This window comes from Balearica regulorum, chromosome 2, assembly GCF_011004875.1.
Source record: "Balearica regulorum gibbericeps isolate bBalReg1 chromosome 2, bBalReg1.pri, whole genome shotgun sequence".
Lineage (NCBI taxonomy): Eukaryota > Metazoa > Chordata > Aves > Gruiformes > Gruidae > Balearica > Balearica regulorum.
Window position 1 is genome coordinate 56,924,033 of NC_046185.1, and position 8,708 is coordinate 56,932,740.

An 8,708-nucleotide genomic window follows, 5' to 3' on the forward strand; every position below is an offset into this window, starting at 1 on the left:
TGGGCCCTTCTTAAATACGACATCTGTGTATTTTAAAGCAAGCTAAACCTTTCTGTGGGGATTATGCTAAATTGACACCCACGGAGATTACAGACTCGTCTTTTCATGTGGAGAGGATGTCACCCCGCATGTTTGTTTTTGTATGCGTGTGTAACCCGTGCTCCTGCAGTGCCTAAAATAGCTGGTTTTCTGGCGTGGATTGAGGGATAACACAGCCTGTGTTGCTGGAGCTGGAAGTCTGCTGGTCTTTGCATGCATGCCTCTGCACTTAAACAGTCATGGACATATGCGCATGTAACATGTCATATGTATATGTGGCCCTGTTGTCATGATGTGCGGCTGCAAGCATCCCATAGCTACATCCACGTGTGAACTGGAGTGCCATACTTGTGCATATAAAAAGCAAGCACAGGGCTGGGTTACTCTGCTAGAAGCCATGAGGCCTTTTGATAAGACAGAGTAAAACAGAAGGAGGCATGTGCCATCTTTGCTGCTAAAGGATCGGTCACAAAACAAAATGTCTCTTTTCTATGTGACCGACATTTTCTTTTAAAAGCTGTTTCTGCTTGAACAGAATTTTTGCAAATGAGAGTAAGTTTTTAAAAATGCTTGAGATGATGACTATTCTTTTCTCTAGAGAAATTCCTGGATGTGTTGTGGTGTTTCAGATTTCCAGGGTGGAGAAACTTGTGGTTCTGACCTTTGAATTACACTTCTATTCTGTTTGGTAATGTCCTTATTTTACAGGTATGTAAACAGAGTGGTCACCAGTATGTATGCAGAACAACACAGGTGAGCAGACACTCCAGAGTTCGCAATGTGAAATTCCAGTCCCCAAGACTGCTCTTCATTTTATATTATACTGTATTATCTGAGAAACAGAAGCAGACATGTAATTAGATATAGAATCATAGAAGCACAGCATAGAAGCATAGAATGATTTGGGTCTCACCCAAAGCGGAGGGAGGGGGGACAATCACCTCCCTCGACCTGCTGGTCACCCCTCTTTTGATGCAGCCCAGGACACGGTTGGCTTTCTGGGCTGCAAGCGCACACTGCCGGCTCATGTTCAGCTTATTGTCCACCAACACCCCCAAGTCCTTCTCCTCTGGCTGCTTTCAATTCATTCCTCACCCAGCCTACAGCTGTGCTTGGGATTGCACCTTGTTGAACTTCATGCAGTTCGCACGGGCCCACCACTCCAGCCTGTCAGGGTCCCTCTGGATGGCATCCCTTCCCTCCAGCGTGTTGACCACACCACACAGCTTGGTGTTGTGGCTGTGACAAAGATGAGCAATCCATGCAAGAGAGCCTTGTGGAGACTAAGCTTTGGCATTTTAATTTCTCATATTTACCCTTACACTTAAATCATAAACCTGTATTTTCTCCTAAATTAAATTTCTAATGAGAAAGATGTTTACAAACTTGATGATGATTTAACAAAGTGACTTTGTTAGTGTATTTGTAGCCCCCTGTACGAGACCTTTTAAAGTACTTTTTGACAGGCAAACAGCAGCTACTGCAATCATATTCTGAAGCAGCAGATGCTCAGGTGTGCTCTGGTCAGATAGAAGCAGCCTGTGAAGTTAATTGGTGCGTGTAGCTACTCATGCCATATTCATTGTAAGATGTATTAGATGCTCTTTTCTTTACCTTTGATGCAATCTCTTTAGAAAAAAGATCTGCTGGAGGGAATGGCACTACAAATTCTCCTGGCTAAATCAAGAGCCATGTTGAAGTTGTAATCAAGCTTTTCCCCCGCCCCAGACTCTGTTTAACATGGGAGAGGTTTATTCCCCTTTTGTAGTGAGCTCAAGTGCGACAAAGGATTTTTGTGGCAAAGGATTAAAAAGAAAAGACGAAGATAGTCTTTCTAGCATTGTGTCCCTCTCTAAACCAAAACCTAAAATGGTATATAAAATAATTCCCTTCTTGCACTTCAGTAAACCACAAAGTTATTTCCCCAGTTTTCCTTTACCTCAGCATAGGGCATTTTATTTTCAAAGTAGAAAACGTTATTTATATACTTCTATATTTCCCCTCCCCACTTCCTTTAAAGTTTTCCAGGGATTACAAAATAAGCAAACTCTACAAAAGTAGTTTGAGAAAGTGCAGTAAACTTCCCCTTGTTAATGAAGGAGAGGTGATTGAAATGAAACATAGATGTGTCTGGGGCTTACTCTTTCAGGGCTCATAATGAGATTAAAAAAAAAAAGATAAGTAAATGCTCCTTAATTAGGCACTTGTTCTGTTCCATCGTGATCAGGGCTCTATGGGACAAAAATGCCAAATGACAGTGACATTTTGCATAGTTTTGAAAAGAGATCATTTCTCCTTACCCTTTGCTTAAGAAACAAAATGAGGCTGGCTTTGGTTTGCTAATAGATATTTTAAAATCATTTTGGGAAAAGTTATTCCGAGGTAAAGATCCTGTTTGAAGTTGAAGCTGTTCATCTGAAGAAACATCTGTCACAAGACATGAAAAGAATGATTTCTTTGTGACTGGGAAATCAATGAGACATCTGTTTTAATGTATAGCTCAGAAATAATGCAGCTAGTTCAAAAGGGAATCGTAAAGAAGGCTGGTTTTTTTGTCTCTTTTCTCCAGAGTGTTTAGGATGGGATTCAGCAAGGTATTTTGCATGAGCAGGACTTCTTGGGTTTGTGTCCTTAACTATGTGGTTGAGGTGGATCTTTTGAGGATGCTGACATTTAGGGCTAGATGAGCTATGAGGATTTGTGTTTACTGCCCTCATAAAAGAACCCCATTTGAGGCTGGATTTTGCCCCTGTTTTCCAGGTAGAGATTGCTCGAAAGGCTGATCCTGCCCCGTTCTTGGGGGGGAGCAGGAGCTGGAGGCTGCGCAGCTGCTGGGATGCCTGGCAGGAGGTTGAAGCAGCGGTTCACCGTGGCCTTGCTCTTCCTGGCAGTACTGGGCCTGGGCTGTAGGCTTTCTATCCGGAGAGGCAGCGGAGCATGTGTGGACATCTCTGCACGTGGTATGATTGCATGCGTTTGTCCTGCTTGCTTCCTTTTTCTCCTCTGGAGCCCCTGGAAACCTTGCTGGGTCTCTGTCTCTTGTCTTTCAAGTGCATATGCAATGAATTTAAGTTTTCCTTTGCAGGCGGTTCCTTGCAGTCTCTTTAGCTTTCCTGAATGGTAATGGTGTGGGAAGCAACAGAAAGGGGTTTAGTAACAGTATACATCTCCTTATACTGGAAGGACCCTCCCCACAAAACCTAGATACCCTGAATGACCTAGCCCCTTGTTTGTCAGGTTTTTTGAGGACAAGAAGAAATTAAACATTGAGGACTCAATTACCTCAAGGCACATCGGATTGGTAGTGTTTTATAGCTCCCAGGTGCATACGTACTGTATAAGACATCAGACCAAGAGGAACCCCCAGGCATTAGGTAACAGGCTTGTTAGAGCCCCACTGGTGTGTGTAGTATGGAGTCCCCTTACGGCAAAATTGGGCTCACAGATGTCTTTTTCCAAAAGGAGGAGAGAATAGCAAGACGATATGCAGCTCTGGCAATGTTTGAAATCTGAGATCAATGGTTGCCCTGGAAACAGCATGTTGAAAGTCTGAAAAACCTCCTGGCAGCGCGTGGGTGGAGTAAAAACAATCTTTGGGGTTGTGTGTGCAATTCCAACAAGTTGTGCTCGGCAGGAGGTAAGACAGCTACTGAGGGGACACACACATGTGTTCTCTGGGGAGCCATCTTATCGCCACTTCGCGCAGAAAGCTGCTGAAAATGATTTTGTTTAGGACATGCTTTCCTTTGGGAAGTGTCAGTGAAATCAATGCATTTTTGTTCCTGTCAGCACGGTTCTGTGGAAAAAAGTCTGTGGAGAGATGCACAAAACAATAAAACAAATAGTCAAAGGTGGGAGAGCTGTGCCCTACCCAAGGCAGCAAAAACCCCTTGCTGTTCCCACTGAATAAGATGTTGGCATTATAAATTCCAGCATGGCTGGCAACAGAACAGGGTCCCAAACCTCCCTATGCCCTGACATCCTATTTACCTGTATTGAGGAATATTGCAATCTGATGTTTATGGATTGACTGTTGAAGCAGACCCATGCGAGACCATGAGCAGGAGCCATGCATGTTCCTCACGTACACGTAGCTCAATGGTCTGACTTCAGTGCTAGCTGCTACCCACTGGACAGCTTGTAAAGATACTTCCCTGGTGCACTGTTGAAGCTTCAGTGAGAAGTAGTTCAGGGCTTTGCTGAGCCAGCAATGGGTATCTCGCCATCTGACAGCTCATGAAAGAGTTTTCTTCCATGAATTGGTCTAGTTATGTCTTTTAACAATGTAAACTTCGGCATCCACTCTACTGTCTGACAATGATTCCTCAGTTTAAGCATACGATGCTTTAAAAGATAACTTCCCATTCTCTACTTTGAAACTACAACCTGATAACTTCTTTTGATGCCTTTATTTCCTAAATTATTGGATATAATGAAGTTTTTGCTCATATCCTCCTTTGCACCTGTAATTTTATCCTTTGTCTCTTTTCCAAGATGAACAGTCCTAGTCTTTTAAATCACTTTTTGTACAGATGTTGCTTCATGCTTTTTGTCATCCTCATTGGCTTTTTGTGGGCCTTTTCTAGCTTTGCTATGTCCATTTTGTGATGGTGAGTTGAAAACTATATTCAGTGTTCAACATGTAGGTGCACATAGACTCATGTAATTGTATAACTATATGTTTCGCTTTGATGTCTACTCCTTACCTAAACAAATCCTGGCATTTGATTGGCTTTTTTGATGGCTACAGGGCAGTCAGTTGAATGGAATTATCTAGCATGATCCTAAAATCTTGTCCCTAAGTGGTAATAGTAAAGGTTAAGTTAGCATTTGTTTGTGCATACGCATTTGTTTACATTGAATTTCATTTGCTGTTCTGTCACTTAGCCAGTTTTATGAAACCCTTGTGCAGCTCCTCACTGTCAGCCCCACCTTCGCTCTGAATATCTTTGAAACTTCAGTAGTGTCATCCCCTTTTATAGGGGCATGAATGTGTTGGTGGATATGCGTTACAGCATAGACAGAGCCTATGGAAGGACACTGAGAAACTGATTCCTACCTTGCACTTCCTCCCTTTGAATCAGTTACTTCTCCATGGGAGTATGTCTTTTCTCACCTTGCTTATCCAGTCCAGATCCTCAATTTTTTTAAGAACCTTTGGTGAGAGACTTTTTGGAAATCCAAAATGACCAGATACACTTGATCTCCCCAGTCCACATTTGCTGAGTCCTTCCAGGAGCTACATCAGCATAGTGATGTGACTTCCACAGAAGCTGCGTGGACTTTTCCCAGCATATTGTGTTTACGTCTGTGCCCCCCTAATTCTATTATTTAGAATAATTTTACCAATTAGCATGTGCTGCTGTGCAAAGGAAGTCCCACAGTGTTAAAACTTAGCAACTTTCCTTTTGAGCACTGGTAACAGGAAGCTCTATGGATGACATAGGGGAAATCACATTAGTATGCAAAGGAAGCCAGTGTATGTGTGTAAAGCAAATCACATTTTTCCACTTTTTAGTCTTCATTCACCATAGATATTAAATAGGGTATGGGTGGATATTATCATAGAATAATAGAATCATAGAATGGTTTGGGTTGGAAGGGATCTCAAACATGATCCAGTTACAACCCCTCCCCCCACCCCCCGCCCCCACCACTGGACCACGTTGCCCAAAGCCCCATCCAGCCTGGCCTTGAACACTTCCAGGGAGGGGGCATCATGCACAACTTCTCTGGGCAACCTCTCCCAGTGCCTCCACCCTCACAGTGAAGAATTTCTTCCTAAAATCTAATCTAAATCAACCCTCCTTCAGTTTGAGGCTGTTACCCCTTGTCTTATCACTCCATGCCCTTGTAAACAGTACCTCCCCAGCTTTCCTGTAGGCCCCTTCAGGTAATGGAAGGTGGTCTAAGGTCTCCCCGGAGCCTTCTCTTCTCCAGGCTGAACAACCCCAACTCTCTCAGCCTGTCCTCACAGGAGAGGTGCTCCACCCCTCCAATCAGCTTTGTGGCCCTCCTCTGGACTCGCTCCAACAGCTCCATGTCTCTCCTGTACTGGGGACCCCAAAGCTGGATGCAGTACTCCAGCTGGGGTCTCACAAGAGCAGAATAGATGGGGAGAATCACCTCCCTTGACCTGCTGGTCATGCTTCTTTTGATGCAGCCCAGGACACGGTTGGCTTTCTGGGCTTCAAGTGCACACTGCCGGCTCATGTTGAGCTTCTCGTCAACCAACACCCCCAAGTCCTTCTCCTCAGGGCTGCTTTCAATCCATTCTCTGCCCAGCCTGTAGTTGTGCTTGGGATTGCGCTGACCCATGTGCAGGACCTTCCACTTGGTCTTCTTGAACTTCATGTGATTCGCATGGGCCCACCTCTCCAGCCTGTCAAGGTCCCTCTGGATGGCATCCCTTCTTTCCAGCGTGTCGACCACACCACACAGCTTGGTGTCGTCGGCAAACTTGCTGAGGGTGCACTTGATCCCACTGTCCATGTCACTGACAAGGATGTTAAACAGTGCCGGTCTAAATACCGACCTCTGAGGAACACCACTCATCACTGGTTTCCACTTGGACATTGAGTTGTTGACTGCAACTCTTTGAGTGTGACCATCCAGCCAATTTCTTATCCACCAAGTGGTCCATTTGTCAAATCCATGCCTCTCCAATTTAGCAACAATGATGTCATGTGGGACAGCGTCAAATGCTTTGCACAAGTCCAGGTAAATGACATCAGTTGCTTTTCCCTTATCCACCAATGCTGTAACCCTGTTGTAGAAGGCCACCAAATTTGTTAGGCATGATTTGCCCTTAGTGAAGCCATGTCAGCTGTCACCAATCACCTCCTTATTTTCCATGTGCCTGAGCATAGTTTCCAGGAGGATCTGCTCCATGGTCTTGCTGAGCACAGAGGTGAGACTGACCGGCCTGTAGTTCTCCAGGTTTTCGTCTTTTCCCTTTTTAAAAATGGGGGTTATGTTTCCCCTTTTCCAGTCAGTGGGAATTTCACCAAATGGCCGCGACTTCTCAAACACGAATAATGGCTTAGCAAGTTCATCCACCAGTTCCCTCAGGATGTGCAGATGTATCTCATCAGGTGCACCTTCAGGTTCCTTAGATGGTCTTGAACCTGATTTTCTCCTACAGTGGGCAGCTCTTCATTCTCCCAATCCCTGCCTTTGCCTTCTGCAACTTGGGCAGTGTGGCTAGAGCACTTGCTGGTGAAGACTGAAGAAAAAAGTTTTTGAGTACCTCAGCCTTCTCCATGTCCTGGGTAACCAGGTCTCCTGTTTCCTTCCAGAGAGGACGCACATTTTCTCTAGTCTGCCTTTTATCACTGACACACCTATAGAAGCTTTTCTTGTTGCCCTTGACACCCCTGGCCAGATTTAATCCTATAAGGGCTTTAGCTTTCCTAACCTGATCCCTGGCTGCTTAGACAATTTCTCTGTATTCCTCCCAGGCTTCCACTCTCCCAGACTTTCACTCTTCCAGGCTTCCAGCCTCTGTAGGCTTCCTTTTTATGTTTGAGTTTGTCCAGGAGCTCCTTGTTCATCCATGCAGGCTTCCTGGCATTTTTGCCTGACTTCCTCTTTGTTGGGATGCATCGCTCCTGAGCTTGGAGGAGGTGACCCTTGAATACTAACCAGCTGTCTTGGGCCCCTCTTCCATCCACAGCTTTATCCCCTGGTACTCTACCAAACAGATCCCTGAAGAGGCCAAAGTCTGCTCTCCTGAAGTTCAGGGTAGTGAGCTTGCTGTGCACCTTCCTCGCTGCCTTGAGGATCTTGAACTCCACCATTTCATGGTCACTGCAGCCAAGGCTGCCCGTGAGTTTCACATTCCCCATCAGCCCCTCCTTGTTGGTGAGAACAAGGTCTATCATGGCACTTCTCCTCACTGGATCCTCTATAACTCGGAGAAAGAAGTTACCATCAACACATTCCAGAAACTTCCTGGATTGCTTATCATAGAATCATAGAATCATAGACTGGTTTGGGTTGGAAGGGACCTCAAAGATCTTCTAGGTCCAACCCACCCTGCCATGGGCAGGGACACCCTCCACTAGACCAGGTTTCCCAAAGCCCCATCCAACCTGGCCTTGAACACTACCAGGGATAGGGCATCCACAGCTTCTCTGGGCAACCTCTTCCAGTGCTTCACCACTCTAACAGTAAAGAATTTCTTTCTAACCTCTAACCTAAATCTACCCTCTTTTAGGTTAAACCCATTACCCCTTGTCCTATCACTACACTCCCTGATAAACAGTCCGTCACCATCTTTCCTGTAGCCCCCCTTTAAGTACTGGAAGGCTGGAATTAGGTCTCCCCAGAACCTTCTTTTCTCCAGGCTGAACGACTCCAACTCTCTCAGCCTGTCCTCATAGCCCTGCTGTGTTGTCCCTCCAACAGATATCAGGGTGGTTGAAGTCCCCCATGAGGACCAGAGCTTGTGAATGTGAGGCTGCTCCTGTCTATAGAGGGCCTCATCTGCTCCGTCTTCCCAGTCGGGTGGCCTCTAGAAGACCCCGCTATAATGTCACCTGTCCCTGTCCTCCCTTTAAACCTGACCCATTGTCCTGGTTTCAGCTGAGATGATAATTTTCTTCCTAGTAGCAGGTATAGTGCTATGTTTTGGACTTAGGATGAGAATAATGTTGAAAAGACACTGA

The 8,708-nt window shown here is 45.3% G+C and overlaps 1 long non-coding RNA gene across 1 annotated transcript in view; it reads right to left on the minus strand.

Moving 5' to 3' along the window:
- Positions 1–8,298, minus strand: part of LOC142600403 (uncharacterized) — a 179,363-nt gene extending 171,065 nt beyond the window's left edge. The window contains exon 1 of the long non-coding RNA XR_012833874.1: positions 8,238–8,298. This is a non-coding gene — a long non-coding RNA (uncharacterized LOC142600403). The remainder of the gene's footprint in view (positions 1–8,237) is intronic.
- Positions 8,299–8,708: the final 410 nt, after the last annotated feature.